The following is a 22,978-nucleotide window of genomic DNA, read 5'->3' as shown; positions in this document are numbered from 1 at the left end:
ATATAAAATAACTTGCAATACAAATAAAATTCACATAATAAAAACCATTATTGTTAACATGGAAACCCTCTGAAAGGAAAAATCACTTGAGATTCACAACCCAAATATTTTCACTCTTACGAAGTGAGCTCAACTAAGAGCCAACATTGTCATACATGTTACATATACTTTGTTAAAGAGACCTTGTTAGAGGATATGACAAAAAGATCATCTAGACCTTATCAATTCTTATTGTATGACCAAAAAGACTTGTTTGATTTAAAGCATACATAATAGCATTGAAAAGAAACCAAGTAGAATTTCTAATGAGATGGAAAGTACCAAAGATAATAATGGGTTTTCATAGATCAAGCCTATTGAGTGGAATTATTTCTTGATGTAATTGTATTTGGTTGTTGATCATTTCATTTTCTTAAGCTATAAGTTTTTGGGTGCTATCTGAGGTGTTTTTAGTCTTCATCTAGGTTGATCTAGGTTTATGTTAGATATCTTTCAAGATTTATTTAGGATTTGGGTCAGAGTGGGGAAATGGTTGGGAACCTTGTTCATATTGAGTTGACTCCTATTAAAGACTATAAAGGGGTGGCATGAATGTGTCTAAGAGAGGGATATTTGGTGTTGTTTATGAAGTGCATTGAAGTATATGATGAATCAATGTCTATAAAGTTTGTGAACTCTTGTAATAACAAGAGGGTGGTCGTGAATGGGATCTTACCCGAGATCAACAAATATGTCATAACTCTGGTTTGTAGTTTCTCCCAAGTGGGAAAAAAATGGATGAAGTGTCATTAATTTTCATTAATATTCATGATAGTCAAAACATAAATGCTAATCAACATCCAAACATGTCAAAAAGATCTTTTACTAAGGGCTAGATTCCTATTACCATGTGTAGAAAAGGAGACTTGCCTCCTAATTTGATAGTTCATGTGTGTCATTAATGAAAGTACACAGCCTTTTCTTTACAATTTGAGTTGATGGAAATAAATTGATGTCATTCCATTTCGCTAACTGTGTGTCACTATGGCTAACTTTGGCAAGGTCATTTGTCATGACGTGTCATGATGTTTCCTTCTTGATATATCTATGTCAAGTAGATATCATTATAATCTTTCATCGTCCTTTTTATTTCAATTATAATGATCTTAATTGATCATTTGCATTTGCCTTCTCCCTTAGCAACTTTGATGATCACCATAGAGTCTCCCTCTACAACCAACTTAGTGACTTGCTAGGTTTTCACAATTCTCAAACCCTAGAGAAGCACAATCACCTCAGCTTTATTATTAGAACCTCCACCATAGTTACTTGAATAAGTACCCACCAGCATTCCCCTGTTGTTCTTGAGGATACCCTCCATAGTGATGCTGCCCATCATGGCCAACCCATCAAAAATTAACTATATCCAAGGCTCAAGGGGCAAGCTACCAAATTGACTCCTTTCTTGCCTGGGTTTTGGAATTGTCAAATTGTACCACCATCTACCCCATGTGCCAAGCTGAAGCCCAATTCGTATAGGTTTCACTCAAGGGATGAGGGGGGTTTCTAGTGCCAGATCCCACTACATTCCCATAGGAGCCTAATAACTTATTTAGCCACTCCCAAGTTAGTTGTCGCTTTCTTTTTAAAAATCCTATTGTTACTCTGCTTCCATATTTTCCATCAAACATAAGGTGGGAGAATCAACCAAAGGTTTTTGAGATAAGGGTGGGCAGTTGGGCCCTCCAAATAGGTGAATTGCTTCAACTCATTATCCATACACCTACTAACCACCCGTAAAGAAAGAACCTCCCTCCAGATGTCCATGGCAAAAGTATAGTGGATGAGTAGGTGCAAAATAGATTTAGCATCTTTGAAGCATAAAATGTAGCAATTGGTAAGTTGGCAACCATGTTGTTGGAGGTTGTCAATGGTGAGGATTGACCTGTGTAAAGTTGACCACCAAAAGAAGTTTATTTTAGTATCCAATGGTGTGAAGCTTTTCACCAATTGGCCGATACCACTTCCCCCACCAGTTTGCTAAGATAAGAAGACTTGATAGTAAACTCCCTCGAGGGTGTGAGTTTCCACACCAAGTTGTCCTCAACTAGGATGAGGGGAATCCTATAGATGTAAAAGAGATCCTGCAATTTTTGAGCTAAACTCAACTCCCTTGGCTGTAGATTCTAGAAAGTGATCCATTATCAATCAGGGGTAATAAAGTCATGACTCTGAGGGCCATACATTCTAGTGCACATCTAAGGTAGAGGGGAGAATTTAGTTTTCCTGAGGGGCTCCTCATGGTTCCATTAATCTCCCCCTGAATCTATTGAATTACCATTCCCCATGATCGAGTGACACCCCTTTCTTAGGATCTCCAAGGTGCTAACAATGTTATTCCATATCATAGAGCCCTGAGGCAGAGCTTATGCCCCTCTAAATTGATGGGAAGACAATCCCCCAAAGTATTTAGCCATTATAACATTTTAGATTAGAGTTTTAAAATTAGTATTAGGATTAGGGCTTAGTATTTAGGATTATGAGTTATCATTTATAATTAGGATAAATTTTATGTTAAAATTTTATAACTATGATTTCAAATTTTAGAGTACGGTTTAATATTCACAATTGGGTTTTCCCTTTACGATTCTTTTTCTTACGATTTAGGCTAACTCAACATTTAAGATAGGGTTAGGATTAGGGTTTAGCATTTAGTATTTAGGGTTATGGTTACAGTTAGGATTAGGATAATTAATTTTGCATCATGGTTGCTATTTTGTTAGTGATTAAATGCTCATAGTAGGGTTGGGATTTAAAATTATCATTTAAGATTTAAGATCGAGTGTTAGCATTTAGGATTATGGCTTAATATTTAGAGCTAGGGCTAAACATTTAGAATCAGTAGTTATTATTCATAGTTAGGGTTTAGTAGTGAGGATTATTATTTAGGTTAGTTTCTAGGATTTATGATTTAACATTATGGTTAAGAAATTACGATTTCATATTTAAGATCATTATTTAGCATTTATGATTTATATTTATTTATTGGATTACAATTATGGTAAAAGTTGACATTAATCTTACTGTTATGTTCATGCCTAAGATTTCTATTAAGAATAGGATTTAGGTGTTTAAAATCTAGGATTTGGTTTGAGCAATTAGATTTAGGGAGATAGAAGTATCTCACCTTACCACCACTACTAACAGACTATTCCATGTATTGTTATGTAATATAAAGAGATGTACAACATATTTAAAAGTTAAGAAAGGGAAATTTCCCCTATTCATGTCACATTCACACTGCATCATTAAAAAGGGAAATTGTTAAACACTTTTTGGGATATAATCTTCTATTTTGTGGATTTTTCCACCCTCCATTAATCATTTAGGTCAATAAAATGCAACAAAAGATGTTTCACGGATCCCAAATTCCCCAATTCTAGAAACCTTTTCCTGTCATACTATAAAAATCCTCAACTTAGGAAAGCTACCAATTTCCCATGGAATACTTCCTGTGAAACAATTATTAAGAAAGACTAGTTTTTTGAATTCCTATAAGTTGCATTCCTAGAGGACATTTTTCTGACATTTGGTTCATTTATCTTTATTTTCTACTTTATGTTTTTTATCAGATGAATGTTTTTTTAAAAATAGATCTTACATTATTTTTATCCTTATAAAATTAGGTTCCCTCTAATCAAAAACATCATTTTAGCCTATTCCCATGAATTCAAAAAAACTTTTAAAAAATGATAAAAGATATTCATTGAAAATTATATTAGTAGGTATCTTTCCTCTATCTACATAGATAAGAAGAGAACATCCACTAGCATTATAATCAATCAATGTACCACATCCATTTTTCTTCTTTGAAAAATATGAACCTTCAATTGGATAAGTTTGTGTATTCCCTATATCTACTTAAGACAATCCACTAACATTACAATGATGTGAAGATATATTTTCCCATCTTTCATTTTAATAGGGTGTGTTCAACACTCTCTTTATCTACATTTCATTCATATTTCCCACTATATTTAACTACAACTTTTATTAGTTATTTTCTCTAGACTTGATAAACTGTTTACTAGGTTCAACTGAATTAATTTTACAACTTCACCTTGAAATCCTAATACATTTTCTTAATTTTATGCTACATAAATTTAGCAAACGCTTTTGTAAATTTTTCATGTCCATTTTCCATTGATATATATTGTAATGTGTATGATTTTAGTCTATGTTCTATACCTTTGAGTTCTATAGGATCCTACCTTATTTTTCGTAATTTTGAAGTGTTATAGCCTGAGCCTCCTTACTTGACTTATGGATGTATTTGATGAAGAATTATGCAAAATATAGATCTATTTTGACATTTCAATTACTTGACGATATTGTTGCAACTAATCATATTATTGATAATTTTATACATTTTGAAGTTTCATTTCACTCACTATACTTTCCTACCTCAATTATTTTTAAACACAACCCTTATTAATTCATTTTGAACTTGATATATATCTTGAACCAAAGTGATCTTATAAATTTATCTTTGTTCAATTTCGATCACTATATTTTGTTTTTTTTTATCATTCATTTTGAAGTTAATGTTTTAAACATAGAATAAATAGAAACACTAACTGCATTGTAGCTCTTGTGTATTTATATTGGTTAAGCATCAAGTAATTTATGTTGCCAATATTTAAGTGGTAAAATATTATATTTTAGGATATTTAATTAAAGTGAATTTATCTTGAAGCATTTACGGATGTCTTAAACATTACATATTACGACTTGATTCTTAAACTAAAAGTGTTAAATATTCAAAGTTGACTTATTTTTCCAAGCTTTATGTTTTTAATAATTTCTTGATAATCATAACTTAATTTATTAATCATAGCATTTTTACCTAATTGAAAACACATTAGTTTATAATTAATATTTTCTGAATTGCTTGATAATGATAACTTAATTTAAATTTTAATAACTATGGCATTTTCATTTAATGTTTAATATAATAAAAATTTAAAAATATTATAATGATCATGATATTTAAATAAATATAGATTTCAAAATAGGAAGTAATGACTTAATAAATTAATATTCAATCTTTTATATGAACATTTATATACAAGTTATAATTTGACATTTTTAGTTTCAAATCAAATATCAATATTATTTATACAATTTAAACTGCATGATCATGAATCACGATGTTACATGTATCATTAGTTTAACTTTAACAAACTTATTTTTCGATGTATTTAATATCTTTGAATAAATTAATAATAGTTAAAACTATTATAAATATTAACTACAATATTACAAACTATAGTAATTAATAATTATTTTTATATAACTTGCATGGCCTTGACCCTTGCATTCATATATTATAAAAATTTATAGGTTTTGAAATTTAAGGGCCACACATATAGTATTAAAAAATTTTATTGGATAGTTTTCAATTGAATAATTTTTAGTATAAATCATGATTCAAATTTTAAATTATAACATGATTGTTGAAACACTTTTTTACTTTTAACTTTGTAACAATTAATTTTTTTATAATAGAATCATAGACTAATAGGAAAAATGAATTGAGAAGCCAAGAAACTATTGTTTTAATTAATTATATTCGAGATTGTACAATGTACAAATTCATAGCATAGATATTCAAAATAGCTAATTAAATTGACCAAATTTTACTAATTCATTATTTTCATTCAAGGGAAAGGCTCAATCTAAAGTAACTACTTATAATTTCTATTAAATATAAATATCTTAATAACATTTTATTGTCCAAAGGGAAAGCATCAAGGAAATAGGGAATAGGGAATAGTGGATAGACTGAGGGCTTGAAGCCTTCAATTGGAAATATCTTCAATCCCCTCCTTGAGGAATCTCTTGGAGATGATAATATCACAAAACTCGTGTAGCCATATAAATTTAGTCTTGTTGATGTTGTCCGACAACAACTACTTCAATAGAAAACCTCTCCTACATCGAGCCCACTTTCGATTGCAATTCAATTGGTGTTTATTTAAGATGAGTAGGAAGGGATGCTTCTATACAATGCTCCCTATTCATTGCTCTGAATACTTTCCCTCTATGTTTGTAGAAGGGATGCCAATGCCCACCCCTGGTACCTACTTAGTGAATACAAGAATTTTTAATTCATCTTCTAAAAATACCTCCTTAAGAAGGACCTATGGCATCTTCATTATAGACCATTTCTAGGGCATCGTCAGGTATCATTCCTAAGAAGGGAATTTGTAGACCCATTATGGTGCATTATAACTGAATTGATGTATACATAACAATTACAAACCTAAGAAACTCTACAAACTAAGAAACTCTGTAAACCGAATTGAGAATTTGAGAAATGATAGTAAAAGAGGTATTGAAGAGACTCTTTAATAGTTATTGCATTAACGTGTTCACGTTATCTTTCATATATTTTGATTTCATATTCCTATTAATTTTCAAGTGTTAAAAATGTAATCTCATTGATGTCAGATAGTCAAAGTGCTTGCCAAGATGGCTTTAAATGGAATGTAATAATTGTAACTACCAATACCAGATTTCTAATTTTAATCTTAATATGATGTTCATTATATTCCAGTTAACTTTTTCCCTACAAAACATTCCATGTGTCTCCATTCCAAAGAATTTCATGAGGCTCTAGATCTTTTCAAGTAATTGGCCTTGAAATGCATCTTCTATCACTGATATCTAAATAATCAATGTTTGATAAAACTAACATATTAACGATACCAAAGTGATGGTAGACAAGTTAGTAATGGTAACACTGACATTATTAACAATAGATAATACACTATTCAATACACTTGGCAACCATAAAACCCTATAGGTCACTAGCCAGTACACTTGGAAAATTCACTTTTAGATTAAAAAAAATTTCAGGTTACCACTAAAGATTAGCCAAGACCATTATTGTTTATTTTCCTACAAAACAAGTAATTTGCCATTGAAATTACAAACTCATTTTTGGAAAGAAAAAAATAGCCATCATTTATTCATCTATTATCAAGAAAAATAAATTAATTCACCACATTTAAATTAAAAAAATTGTTGGGACAAGAAATTTTTTTCCAACATATTTATATTTTATTTTCCTGCATGGAACAAAAAAATCACCCTCGACATGAAAATTTTTATGCCCATAAAATGTTGGATTCACCAGCATTTTAGGCATTTTTTTGGAGGGGTTTCTTAAAGTTATCCTTGTTCCAAAAAGATCTAAAAAGCTTAGACACACAGATAAATCACTTGGAAATCCTCCATGATAATATCCTAGAAAGAAATGTAACCATTGTTTTCCCTTTTTAACCACATACTTTTCAATGTTGTTTGTCACGGGAACTTTCCTAGACTCATTACCCCAAATAGCTTTATAAATCCATTTGGTTGCAAGAGGAATCCCATGGGCTTTGATATCTTTTAATCCCAAACCCTGTGGAAACTTTCTTGAGAGGCAACTCACCATTCCTACTTTACACAATCTCTCTTCTTAGATCCCATGCCATTCAGCCATAAAAAATCTCTAAGGATGTTTTCTATCATATTCATATGAGATTTAGAAAAAAGCTAAGTGGAAGCAAAGTAAATGTGATGAGAAGGAGTACCTTTTGAACAACCTGTACTTTCCCAACAAGACAAAGTGTTTTAGTTTTCTATTAGATATGTTTGTTTTTTATCTTACTGTAAATCCAATCCCACATCTCAGAGAAAGAAGGTCCTGTGGAAAATGGAATACCAAGGTATCTGACAGTAAATTTAGGTCCAATCCATTTCCACCCCATATTAGTTAATTAACATCATTGGAAAATTGAGCATTTAAAAATTCTTCTCCATTTGGAGAATTAATACCCTTTATAGGAGCTCCTAAGGAACAATCTATTATGATATAGAACATGGCATCAACAACAATAAGAAAGAGAGATAGGGCTATATGACACCACTTCATTATAGATCTATGAAGTTTAATAGGCTCTAATAGCTTTCAAATCAATTATGGTAGAAGAGTCCTAAATTTAATTTTTAATCCATTTATAAAAACAATACGAGAATCCAAATGCTTTAAGCATGCCAATGATCAAAGGTCATTCAACTTTATCATAGGCTTTCTGAATATCTAGTAAGAGCCTTGCCACGTTTTTCTCCTCAGCCTTAGTCCAATGCATGGATTCCAAACTGGCAGTGAGATTCTCCAATATGTATCTTCCCTTCATGAAGCCTATTTGTGTAATAGAAACAATGTCCTTTATGATATTTGCAATTCTTCAGGCAAGGTCATTAGCAATGATTTTGTAGGAGTATAATAGGTCCCTATTTCTTCACTAAGGGCTTATCCACATTTTTATTGAATAATATTATAACCCCTCTATTCACATCAGTACCAAAAGAGCCATAATGAAATGCATCATTGTAAAAACTTTGAAGATCGTATCCTATGCAATCAATATTATCCTTATAGAACTCATCTAGGAGCCCATCCATTCCAAGTGATTTATCAGTGGCCATAGCTTTAAGAACACCTCCAATCTCATCTAATGTTATGCCCCTATTAATTTTATCACTCTCCATGTCTAAAATATTTTTAGGGGTCATCTTCAAACATCTATTCAAGGCTTCTTCTTGATTCTGACCAAACTTTGTGGAGAACAACTATGAATAGAACTTAAAGAAGGCTTCTTTAATAAGAGTATGCATTTTATTTCTACCATCCTCTCTCTGAATATCTTCAATCATTTCTCTCTTATGTTTGGTTGTAATGATATTGAACAAATATCTTAACCATATATCTCCATTATTTAGCTAATTCATTTTGGCTTTGATCCATTATCCTTGGATACTATATCTTTGAAAGATACCTAATTTGATTCTTAGTAGATACTAATGAGTTATCAAGAATGGGATGACCCCCCCCCCCCCCCCCTTTTTTTTTTATGTTCAATATTTATTTCCTTGAGACTAATTTGAAGTTGATTCTCTTCCTTTGTTTTGTCCCTTGCAAAAAAATTTCCAACAATTTGGTACATTTTTCTGCAAGCTTCAAATAAAATATTCCATTGGTTAATTGGTCTCTATGATTGATCACATATTTTGGAAAAGAATTTCACTATTCTTATAACATCCTCAGTATCTAGGTAATGTAGAAGAGAAGTATTTAATTTGAAGACTTTGGATCTTGAGGCATTCTATTATCAAAACCAATATGATTTAGATGAATTTTACTGTATATATGAGAATAATGTGGCATAGAAGCATGAGATACTCCAAAGACCACCATTTCATACGCTCTCTCTCTCTCTCTCTCTCTCTCTCTCTCTCTCTCTCTCTCTCTCTCTCTCTCTCTCTCTCTCTCTCTCTCTCACACACACACACACACACACACACACACACACACATTATTTTTGGCATAGATGTTGAAAATCCCAAAAAAATATCATTGTACTTAAGAATGATCTATATTGCCCTTTGATAGCATGAGCATCCATGCTCCAAAATAAAGTTTGTCACTTGGGACCCACAAAAATGACAATTCCACCTTTCCCTCTCTCATTGTTGAAGTGGAAAATTAAAGCTTAGTTCCACAAAAAATTCATTATACAAGAACCTTGAAAGACAACCCCTTTGATCTCTTTCAAACAAATTATGTCTTTGTTTTTAAGCTTGTTACACTAGCTTTTGATAGAGTATTTTCTATCTGCCATTTGTAGACCTCTAACATTTCAACTATGGATGTTAATCATCATGAAGAGATTATTTGGAAGGGGGTTTTTTATTCTTATATAAGATGTTAAAAAAATTAGGAATAGCATTCTTGATTTTTTCATTGTTAGAAGGAGAATTCCTTTCAAAAGTTTTACTTTTCTTCCTTACAACATCATTAAAATGTTCTTTCGAGTTTTTGTTCATTTCTTCCTTTCCCACAAGAAGGGAGTGTGAAATTTCTTGGAGTTAACAAAATTACTTCTGATCTTACCAACCTTCTCATTTATAGATTTAATAGCCTATTTCCTAGCATTCAATCTAACAGGGTTCAAATGAATTTATTTCGAATTTGTGTTTTGAAAATAATTTATTCCAACTATTAAATTTTCAAAATTAGAACTTTCAAAATACTTGATTTTGATGATCTATTTAATTTGTAATTTCTAATGAATGTGGTCTTTTGATTAAATATTCAAGTATTTGTTTCATAGATGTAATTTTTAAGAAAATAGATAAAAAAATTGTAAAGCATTATACATATCTTTTCTCTTAGTATCCATATTTTGATTCAAACAAAAGGATAATAAGTTAATTCTATTGCATTAAAACTAGGAATAGTATAATCTATATAAAATATGCAAAGATGTATCGAGGTGCTGAATTTTTTTATTTCTATTTAGTAAAGGTGAATGACCAAGAAAAATAAATTCCTAATACAACTCGACATATTTTATATAGATTATATAATATTTAGTAGCAATCACATGAAGTAAGACATTAAATAAATTAATGTAGAAATTTATATAATATACCCCCAAGTGAAGGTTAGAGTTTAGCATTGAGGTTATAGTTTACATGGCACTTAAGTTTTATGGTAAGCTTTTGGATCAGTTCTATGGATATTTTTATTGTCATACTAAAGCTAGAGAAATGATGATGGTATGGCTCTGATACCACTAATGAAGGTACGCTCTGATACCACTGATGAAGGGCCACACCACCCTTACCAACTCACAACGAAAAATGAAGACAAGAGATGACAAAACGATTCCCAAGCAATTTTATTATACTTGAAAAGCCAATAGCAATTACAATAAAATTTCTGCAAGATCTCTCAAGATCCAATCCAAACCCAAGCTAGTCTAGATCCACACTCTGGTAGAAACCTCCAATATCTCAACTTGTTCTCGTAAGCCACCAAGCAACCTCCTTGTTTCTAAACCGTAGTCACTAGCTCTTCTCCAACCTTATCCAAGATCCAAGTGTAAACTACCTCACATTTGGTGCTCTGTCTACACACTCACAAGTCCACCATAATCTTGCTATAAACTACCTCACATTCAACACTCTATCCACAGACTCAAGAAAACTCACTCTTCACTTCCTTCCTTCTCTTTCACACCTTGAAGCCTTCCAAGCTTTCCAAGCTTCACCTTCCACAATTGTCACCTTTCCAAGCTTTCCTTCCAAAGCTTCTACTTCTTGAGCTTCTCCTTCTCAAGCTTCTCTTTCTCGAGCTTCCACTTCTCAAGCTTGATTAGAAATGCTCATATGCCTTGCTTAAATAAGCACTTACCACCCAATGCATGACTTATCCACAACCTTCTAGAATTCCACCTACACAATATCCACAACCTTCTACAACTTCCATAACCTTTTACAATATCCACAACTTTCTACAATATTCATAACTTTCTAGAATTCTTCCCACACACCTCAATAAATTGAATGACAACCATTTATTTTTTATTTTTTCTATTATGCCACCTATGCACCTCCAAAATAGAAATCCCCTTTTCCTTTCTTTTCTTTGTTATTCCCCTTTTTATTTTTTTAAAAATTATTTCTCCTCTAATTTTTGCCACTTTCTCTCTCCTCTAGATTTTTTTTTTCCAATAATTTTCCCATGCAAGATGCTCCTGCATCAAACTCCCCCAATAGATAGAAAAGTGTTTCCCACACTTTGATACCAAAAAAGAAAGATCTACCACCATCTTCATCTTCACCAAAGGTTTCCACCTCAACGGGGACAAGAAAACCACCATGCAAATCTTCCACATCTGCATTACTCTATCAAAAACCAAAATCTCAACCATCCAATTAGCATGCCCACTCCCAGGAACAAACCGAACATAATTCTTCATCAAAAAACCCTCATTCACATCAGCAACTAGTGAATCCACACCAGTAGCAACAAACTTCGCATCAGCAAGAACAAACTCCATATTAGCACCAACATGTAGATCTCCATCAATACATGCCAAACTAGCAATATCATTTCTCATAGCAAGATGCTCTGCAATAGATAATTCACCTTTAACAACAATCGGATCATCCACGACCAAGTGCTTTGCAACATACAAGTCACCACCAACATCAACTAGATCATCCATGACCAATTGCTCTATAGCCTCCATGTCAAACTCAACCAACTGATCATGAAAACCAACCTCCATCCCAACATCAACAAGGTTAGGAATATCCTCAGCAACAACCTCTATTTTCTCTATAGGTTATGCATCAAGCTCCACAAACTGATAAGAAAAACCATCCTTTTCCACCTTGACCTTCTTAGCTTGATCAACCAATCTAGCATCCAACCGAGAAATCATCTTAGAAAAATTCCTCTCCACTATATCATGGATTTTCACAATCATCTTAGGGTCCAATCCTCTTGGAGCCATCTTCCAAGATCTTCATAAACCCTCTGCAACAAATGCTTCCCATGCTCCTTGTGACAACCTCAAATTGTTTGCAAGTCAGATCGCAACCTGCCAGCTCACACGAACAATCAAGAACCACATCACATGTCTAGGACAACAGATTTGCAATCCACTAGCTCTCCACAATCATGCCTCAACAAGTTTAGTCTTCCATCTCTGCATCAATCGATCAATCTGCATGTCCTCCCAAGGTGCTAGTGCAAACTGCTTCAGCTTCGGCAATTTGTTTACACGCTCAAGAACTCCCACTCTAATAAACTTCACCCAACCAAGGTCTTGGTAGAAAATGCCTCACACTTCGGCGATCTACTTGTACACTCAGGAACTCCTACTTTGATACCACTGATGACGGTATAGCTCTGATACCATTGATGAAGGTACACTCTGATACCACTCACGAAGGGCCACACCACCCTCACCAAATCACAACCAAAAATGAAGACAAGAGATGACAAAATGCTTCCCAAGAAATTTTATTATACTTGAAAATCCAATAGCAATTACAATAACATTTCTGCAAGATCCCTCAAGATCCAATCCAAACCCAAGCTAGTCCAGATCCGCACTCTGGTAGAAACCTCCAAGATCTCAACTTGACCTCGCAAGCCACCAAGCAAATTCCTTGTTTCTAAACCGCAGTCACTAGCTCTTCTCCAACCTTATCCAAGATCTAATTGTAAACTGCCTCACATTTGGCGCTCTGTCTGCACACTCACAACTCCACCATAATCCTGCTGTAAATTGCCTCACATTCGGCACTCTATCCACAGACTCAGGAAAACTCACTCTTCACTTCCTTCCTTCTCTTTCACACCTTGTAGCGCTTTCCAAGCTTCACCTTCCACAACTGTCACCTTTCCAAGCTTTCCTTCCAAAGCTTCTACGTCTAAGCTTCTCCTTCTCGAGCTTCGCCTTCTCAAGCTTCCACTTCTCAAGCTTGATTAGAAATGCTTATATGCCTTGGTTAAATAGGCACTTACCACCCAATGCATGAATTATCCACAACCTTCTAGAATTCCACCTGCACAATATCCACAACCTTCTACAACTTCCATAACCTTCTACAATATCCACAACTTTCTACAATATTCATAACTTTCTAGAATTCTTCCTACACACCTTGATAAATGGAATAACAACCATTTATTTTTTATTTTTTCTATTATGCCACCTATGCACCTCGAAAATAGAAATCCCCTTTTCCTTTCTTTTCTCCTTTTTTCCCCTTTTTATTTTTTTTTATTATTTCTCCTCTAATTTTTGTCACTATCTCTCTCCTATAGATTTTTTAATTTTATTTTTCCAATAATTTTCCGATGCAAGATGCTCCTGCATCAAGAAAGAACTAGTGTTAGGGTTAGTCTTGGTGTTAAAGTTAGGGTTTATGTTATGGTTATTGTTAGAACTATGACCAGTGATTAGGATTTAGGGGTATAGTTATAATTAAGGTTAGTATATGAGTTTACAAAAAACTTAGTATTATTATTAAGGTTAACATTTACAATAGGGTTAGATTAAGGTCAAGGTTTAGAATACAATTTATCAATTACGATAATTATTTAGCAGTTAAAATTATGCTTTATAATTTAGGATAATGGTTTGAGAATCATTGTCAAGATTAGAGTTTAGCATTTAAAATATAGAGTTAACACTAAGGTTAGGATTAGGATATCGATTCACATAGTTATTACATGTTTAGGGTAAGAGATTGTTTTAGGGTTGGGATTTAGGTTCGGGTTATAACATTTTAGACTAGGGTTTTAAAATTAGTATTTAGATTAGGGCTTAGTATTTTGGCTTACATGTTATCATATACAATTAGGGTTAATATTGTATTAAAAATTTAGAATTAGGATTTAGAATTTTAGAGTACGGTTTAGTATTTACAAATGGGCTTACCATTTATGATTCAATTTTTTAAAAAAAAATTAGGGTAAATCAACATTTAAGATAGGGTTACGATTAGGTTTAGCATTTACTATTTAGCATTATGGTTAGGATTACGATTATGATGTATAATTTTACACTATGGTCAGTATATTAATTAGCATTATGTCTCTCGTAGGGTTTGGATTTAGGATTATGGTTTAAGATTTAAGATTGAGTATTAGCATCTAGGATTAGGGCTAAGTATTTAGAGCTAGAGGTAAAAATTTGGAATTAGGTGTTAGTATATAGACTTAGGGTTTAATATTGACAATTATTATTTAGGTTGGGATCAAGAATTAGGTGTAAGTGATTACACTTAAGGTTTAACATTGAGGATTCTTTTTATCCCTATAAAACTAGGTTCCCTCCAATAAGAAAACATCATTTTAGCCTATTCCCATAACTAAAAAAATTGATTTTTACATTTTGATTATTTGAGAATTTTGTTTCAACAAATCATATTAATGATAATTTTATACATTTTGTATTTTTCAATTTCACTCACTATACTTTCCTTATTTTGGACATAATCCTTAGTGATTCATTTTAAACTAGATATATATCTTGACCCAAAGTCATCTTATAAATTTAAGTTTGTTCAATTTCAATCACTATATTTTGTTTTATTTGATCTTTCCTTTTGAACTTAATGTTTTAAACATAGAATAAATAGAAAAATTAACAGCATCATAGGTCTTGCGTATTTATATTAGTTGAGCATAAAGTAATTTATGTTTTCGATATTTATTAGTAATCAAATTTTATATTTCACAATATTTATTAAAAGTGAATTTATGTTGAAGCATTTTAAATTGGCTTAAACATCATATATTAAGACTTGATTCTTAAAGTAAAAGTATTAAGTAGTCAAAATTGACCTGTTTTTAGAAGCTTTATGTTTTCCTTAGTGAACGTGTGATGTGTGATGTGCATTTACGTCCAAAAAACAATGGAAAACCGTTAGGGTGGTGAGAGATATAGAGCTAAGGATAAAACCATACTGAGAAAAATTAGGATATTGCAAGGCAAACACGACGACGACTGTTTATTTATTTATTTAGATAAGGGAAAGCTGAGTTGAGCGCAGCTTGATACGTGCAGCTAAGAGCCGGCAGAATGCGGTGGCTAGCTGGAGGCTCTAGCGGACCAGTAAGAGCTGAGGTGGTCACCGAGGCTCCTGTAGAGCTTGAAATCTCCATCCTTCAAAGCCAAGGACGAAGCTCCAGCGTATTTGGTCACAGAAGCGCAAGCACTATCCGTGAACCAGATGCGGTTGTACTTGCCGTTCCACAATTCCAGTGTCCTGTCGCTGCGGAAGGCGAGAGTACAATCGTTCTGAGGCACGGGACAATTAGGGCCGCTTTGCCAGAGTATCATACCATTTTGGTCCTCCAAGTTGAGCACGCAGGGTGCCATCACGTCACCCGACTGAGGAATGGTGAGCTTATATTTGTCGTCGGGAGAGAGAAGAGAGTCTCCAGGGCGTATCTGATTGAAAGCGAGGGCAGAGTGGTGGGAGAGTAACATGGTGGGCTGGATGGCGCAGTCGGTTACGCTGCTTCGCTGACCATCGGAAAGGATCTTGTAGGCTGCACCGTCAGCGCCAAGCTGCACGGTGGCCTCCTTCTCTCCGTTGTATGGCTTCCTCATGTAGTAATCCTTCGACACAGCAACCCAATCGTGGCCCCTCATCAGATAAGGACGGATGGTTGGGAACATTGTCTTGAACGCCTCCACCAGATCGCTCCTTTTCGTTGTGTCGCTCGAAGACATGGACACGCTGCACTCGCTGCTCCACCGAGTCAGTCTTATCACCACGCCCTTCTCGTTCAGGTTGATGTACTTGGTGAACAAACGACCTGCATAATAATCTCTGTACGGGTGGATGTCCCCCTTGATGAGGTGATAACAAAAACAAAGCCTATAATAGGATCAATATTGGATGGAAAGAAGAAACTGAAAAAGACTACAGGGAAAACACCAAATATGAACAGCACTTTACAGGTTACATGTGTTCATTCATGGCAAGTACATAGGGATGCTGCCTTACCAAACACATGTTTCTTTAGACTGTAACCCATTCCTCCAAATGGCCATGAAGAAAGTAATGTACATTCCTCCTACCCGCTCTCCACCACACTCAGGCCACTTCACATGGTGTTCGTGCAAGCAAGAGGCATTTTTACCCTAATTAACTTCCAGAGATTCTTGTGTGAGCCTGGCTTCCTGTAGCAATAACTTCTACACAAAAAAAAAAAAAAAAATTCTACTACTATTTTATTTAGAAACCAATAGATATGATATGCATCCCTAATCAATTTGCAGTGTGAACAAAACAAGAGCAAAACCAAGAGGCAAGAAAGCAGTACAGTATTATTTATATCATCTATTCAGGACCGGGTAATAATCTTCACAATATCTCATTCCTTCTTCAAACAAAAAAGAAAATTAAAATTAATCCTCTCTCTCCAATGATCAATTTAGAGAGAACATATAATCAAAGATGAATAGTTAAAACTATTTTTGGCAACCACCAAACTCGTACATGTTTTGTTCAATTCTTTAACAAAACATCAAACTATGCCTTAAAATATTAAAATGTGCCCTAAACATCAATTATTTACTAAGTGATAGAAAACTATTAAATTATACCATAAAATGATAAAATATGCCCTAAAACATATAAGTACCCCCCATAGACAATATAGAAGTATTATTTATATAGTTGCTCCTACAACATACTCCCGGGGGTGAATTTTGTCTCAAGTCCTCTTAGAGACCAACTGTTGTATATCCCCACCTTGCCTTAGAATTTTTGTTTCTAGCAACAAAGTAGCTTCAGAATCTGGAAGGCCCTTCCACTTAACCAAATACTCCATGTGTACTTTGTGTCTTGTCCTCATTGTTTCTCTGCTATTGATGATACTTTCCATCTGGGGTGTCTCTTTAGAAGGCAATTCTTGAATCCAGTCATTTGATTCATGTGTTGTTGCTTCTGTACCAACTTCTTTGTTTGAACCTTTATACAATGTGAGATCCAAGACATTAAATATAGGTAAAATAGCTAGATTTGGAGGCAATGCCACTTTGTAAGCATTTTTTCCATAATTTTCTAAAATTTCACACGGTCCAATCTTCATCATCATCAACTTTGTATGGCTATCCCAAAGTAACTGATCTTTGTTCAAGTGAACCATAACCATGTTTCCAACTTGAAACTGTACATTTCTTCTTTTCAAATTTTCTTTAGCCTTCACCTTTAGGTTATTCTATTGTAGAGTTTTCCTCATGTGCTCATGCACTTCCACCATTGCTTCAGCAAAGTCTTCTGCACGTCCCCTCCTTTTCTCCAAACCATTCATATTTATGAGTTCCAAAACTCCCCTTGGATGTCTCCCATAAACAACTTCAAAAGGACTCATGCCTATGCTACGATTCACTAAGTCATTGTATCCAAACTCTGCTTGAGGTATGATGGCATCCCAACTACCTCCATGTTCTCGTATCAAACATCTCAAAAGGTATTCCAAGGATTTATTAACCACCTCAGTTTGCCCATCTGTTTAAGGATGATAGGATGAACTAAAAGATAAATTTGTGCCCAACTTCTTCCATAGGGTTCTCCAAAAGTGACCCACAAACTTGCTACCCCTATCAGATACAATGCTCAATGGCAAACCATGAATACAAACTATTTCTTTAAGGAATAGTCCTACAATATAACTAGCATCATTAGTGGCTCTACATGGAATAAAGTGAGCCATGTTACTAAATCTATCAACAACCACAAATATGTTGCCATAACCTATCTTTGTCCTTGGTAATCCCATTACAAAATTCATACTCAAACACTCCTAAGGTTTGTTCGGTATCGGTAAAGGCTGATAAAGTCCAGCATTTGTTGATACTCCCTTTGCCCTTTGACATACCAGACAACCTTAAACAAATTTCCTAATGTCTGTTTGCATCTTAGGCCAATAATAAAATCTTTGTACCAATTGTAATGTCATGTTGACACTCTTCTACTAAGTGCATTAGCCACCTTATTGGCTTGTCCTTTCTTATGCTTGATTGTAAAAGTATAAGCCTTTGGTTGTGTTTTTCCTATCCATTCAAGAAACTAAGAGCAGGTTGTTAGTATACACAATAAATTCTTTGGGCAGAAAATAGTGCCTCCATTTTTTCAATGCCTGGACCATGGCATACAATTCCAAATCATAAGAAGAATATTTCTTTTTTGCCTCATTCAGCTTCTCACTGAAAAATGCAATGAGTTTACCTTCTTGACTAAGAAAAACCCCTATTGCAAAGCCACTAGTATCACATTCTACTGTGAAAACTTTATTAAAATCTGGTAAAACAAGAACAAGATACTTGGATACCTTTTGTTTGAATTTTTCAAAACTCTTATTTTTTGCATTATTCCATTCAAATTTTGCGTTACCTCCTCCTTTGATGGTGCCTAAAATTGGTGCACAAATGTTGCTAAAGTTCCTTATGGACTTCCTGTAGAATGTGGCCAAACCATGAAAACTTCGAACCTCTCCAACAACCCTTAGTGTTGGCCAATTAATTATGGCCTCCACTTTAGACAGATCCATTTTAAATTCTCCTTTGGATATCACAAATTCAAGATAAACCAACTCTTGTTTCAAAAAGTCACACTTCACCAAGTTTATCTTCAACTTTTGCTCCTGTAGTCTTTGAAAAACCATCTTCAAATGCTGCAAATGCTCTTCCTTATTCCTACTATATATCAAAATGTCACCAAAGTAGATAACAACAAACTTCCAATGAAGTCATGCAAAACTTCATTCATTAGTCGCATAAATGTACTAGGAGCATTAGATAAACCAAATGGCATAACCAGCCATTCATACAACCCTTCATTAGTTTTAAAGGATGTCTTCCATTCATCCCCCTCTCATATCCTTATTTGATGATACCCACTTTTGAGATCTATTTTAGAAAAATATGAAGCTCCCCTCAAAAATTTTGAAAAATCTTCTATTCTAGGAATAGGGAATCTATATCTTATAGTTGTCCTATTAATGGCCCTAGAATTAGTATCCTTCTTTGGAGCAAGAATTGAGGTATGAAACATGGGCTAAGACTTTTCCTTAGCAACCCCTTGTCAAGCAACTCTTGTATTTACCTAGCAATCTCTTCATTTTGTTGTGGTGTCATCTTAAATGCTTCCTTGTTGGGTATCATTGGTCCAGGAATAAGATCAATTTGGTGACTTATGTCTCTTATTGGTGGCAGAGACTCAGGCATTACCTTAGCAATGATTTCCTTGTACTAGTTCAATAACTCTTCAACTTCTTTTGGGCCTATTGTCCTATGCTCCTTCTTCCTATCTTCCTTAGGCTTCAGCACCAATGCAAAGCCTATTCCATCTTCTTCAAGAGTATTAATGAGAACTCTTTCTCACCCACCATCAACACACTTGGTCCAACTTGACCAATCCATTTCTCTTCTCCTTCAAAATTCAATCTAAATGTTACTCCATCCTTTTGGAAGCTATAAGAATTCTTCTCACCATCATGGCGTGCCTTCCTGTCAAATTGCCAAGGTTTTCCCAACAAGGGTTGGAAAGCATCCATGGGCAAGACATCACATAATATTTTGTCTTTATATTCCCCTATATTGAACTTTACCCAAGCTTTCTCATTCACAACTTCCTGTTGCCCTTTGTTCAACTAACTAACCTTGTATGGACAAGAATGTGGAAGTCTCTCTAACTTCAATTTTTTTATAGCTTCAAGTGAGATGATGTTATCTTTGGAACTTGAATCAATTATTACTTTGCACAACTTACCTTTCACCTTGCATTGAACTCAAAAAAGAGCCCTCCTTTGAGTGGTATCTTCTTTCAGGGTTCCTTAAGAAGTGTCCTCCTTAACATGAGACTTTCTCCCTGACCCTCTGTCATCAACTGAACTTCTGGTGAGTTCATACTCATATTATCTTCTTGCACATAAGTGACTCTCCTTTCACCATTTTGAGAAGTAGATGCCCTTTGTGGACACTGATATTTTGGGTACCCTATCTGACCACAACTATAGCACTTCATTCCTGAGAACCTAGATCCTCTGCCTGATCCACCTGACCTTCCTCCATTAGATCCCCTTCCACCAAAGCCTCCTCTTCTACTTTAGTCACCCGCTTACTCCTTATGGTTAGACTCACCCTGGGACCTCTAGCCTTCTCCTCTATTGTTAAAGTTTCCTCTACCTCAGTCATTCCTTCCACTTCTCCCTCCTTGTTGTTGGTCACCCTTCCTCTTCAACTTCTCTTCAACTTTAAGAGCAAGTTGAAAACACTTCCCCAATGTATCTGGGCCCAAGAGGTTGATCTCCTCTTGTATGTTCATTCTCAAACCATTTAAATACCTCTTTCTAGTTCCTCCTCTTGTTTCTTTGCCCTAAGAGTTAACCTATTGAACTCCTCTGTATAGGTATTTACATCCATCTCTCAATGTCTCAAGATTTGTAGCTTTTTGAAGAACTACACTTCATGATCTATAGGCAAAAATTGTGCCTTAATTTTTGCCTTCATTACTTCCCATGAAGAAATTATACTTTTATTATTTTGTATCCTTTCTCTTTGAATATAATTCCACCATGACAGAGCAGATCCTCTCAGTTTTTCTTTTGCAATCCTTACTCTATCATTCTTTGGAACTTCATTCAACTCAAAGTGATTGGCGATTTCTTCAATCCATTCAATCACTTCCTCACTATTGAGACTACCTCCATATGTAGGTAGCTTGTCAATAACATCTCCTCTTATTGACTTTAAAGCATCAACAAATGCCTTTTGATCTGCAGGAAATTCCTTTGGTGGATCCTAGTGTTGTTCTCCTTCTTCATCTCTACTGGCATCTTCTTCCATCTCATTCTCCTTGTCCTTATTACTGGACCCCTTCTTGAACTCCTTCAACTTCTCTTCTAGAATTTCCTTCATCATCTTTTTGATGGCATTTGGAGTCATACTTTTCAGAGGCATGGTGTGAGCCTCAACTTCAGGCTGTGATTCTTCTACGGACATACACTTCCCAAAAGGAACTTTTCTCACTCTAATACCAATATGATGAGGAGATAACAAAAACAAAGCCTATAATAGGATCAATATTGGATGGAAAGAAGAAACTAAAAAAGACTATACGGAAAACACCAAATATGAACAATGTAAGAACCCCAAATAGGCTCTACGCTGATCACTGTTTGTTTCCCTGGGTGTAATAATTGTTTTGGTTTGTTTTTGAATGTTTTAAGCTATTTTTGGGTTTTTGAGTTGATGAAAAGAAAATACAAATATTCAAAACTAATCTACCTCAAATTATAACTCAAATCTGATTATAATGCTAATCAAATTCATTTATTCAGATGGCTCCTAATGTTTGTACAATACTTATTGCTGGAAGCATACATTAAAAACATCATCATTAATAGTTGAAAAAAACCTGATTTTTGTCTCTGATACGCAACCACGCTGCTGGTTGCTTCCTCCTTGGGTAGCGCCTATCAAAAACTGCAATATTAAATCTTTGATTTTTAATTCACTGTAGCGCTGTACTGTTCACGACATTGTAGCTGTTGTTATAACCCCTTCCAACCTGTAACAGATTCATCCAATTCTTTCCTACTAAACACAATATTGACTCTAGAATGAAGTCAACTCACAGGAAAATTTAAAGGATATTTCACACCCTCAAATTGCATCAACTCTGAAGATACTACGTCCTCCACAGTCTGAATTCTTCTCAAACTTGTAGAAACCCTTGTTGCCACAACTTCAAGAAATTTCACAAGGAAAATTTTTTAAACAATTTTCATAACCTGCTCTTGAAGGAAGACAAGGTTTGTTTATAAGGACTCCTCAACTCCAGAATGAGTCTCCACGCTCAATGTGGGATAAAAGATATAATAATAACATAAAAAATGTTATTACATTAAAACTTAGAAAACCCCTTTTAATTTTTCCATAAGCTTGGACCCACAATTAATTCCAACGATGGCCCCTTTTATGATATCATGACCCTCACTTAAGTTATATATTATAACTTAACAATATAAGCTCAAAACCAATAATGTTTATTTTAACTAAATAAACATTAATATCTCCATTATTACTCAACATTTTTGAATGTCATTTGGACTGGGAGCTAACATGATAGAACTACATATGACCATACCCCTTTTCTAAAAATAGCAGGGGTCTATCTTTATAACTCCAAAACTGCTAAAAATAGCCTGACAAAGCCAAACTCAAATGAAAACTCATCATAAAGAAACTCTAGCAACCCAGAAGAGTACTCTGCTCTGGTCCTTGGAGGATCTCCACACCAAGGTGACCCTCTATCCAATCTTATTAGCCTACGAGGGTCTCTGATAGGCTAATCACCAGCTAAAGTGATGTCTCTAGCTAGAAGGGGACATCACAGTCCGCCCTCCTTAAAATTGCTTGTCCTCAAGCAATCTCAACTTTGGATGCTGTAAAATCTCCTCGCTCTCCCAAGTAGCATCCTCTACCGGCAAATCCTTCCACTTCACCAAATATTCTCGGATGGTACGTTTCCTCAAGTTCCTCTCTCTAAAATCAATGAT

The sequence above is a fragment of the Cupressus sempervirens genome, chromosome 10 (assembly GCF_028749045.1).
Source record: "Cupressus sempervirens isolate cs-2001-9-10 chromosome 10, ASM2874904v1, whole genome shotgun sequence".
Taxonomy (NCBI): Eukaryota; Viridiplantae; Streptophyta; class Pinopsida; order Cupressales; family Cupressaceae; genus Cupressus; species Cupressus sempervirens.
Note: the sequence above shows the minus strand (reverse complement) of the source record.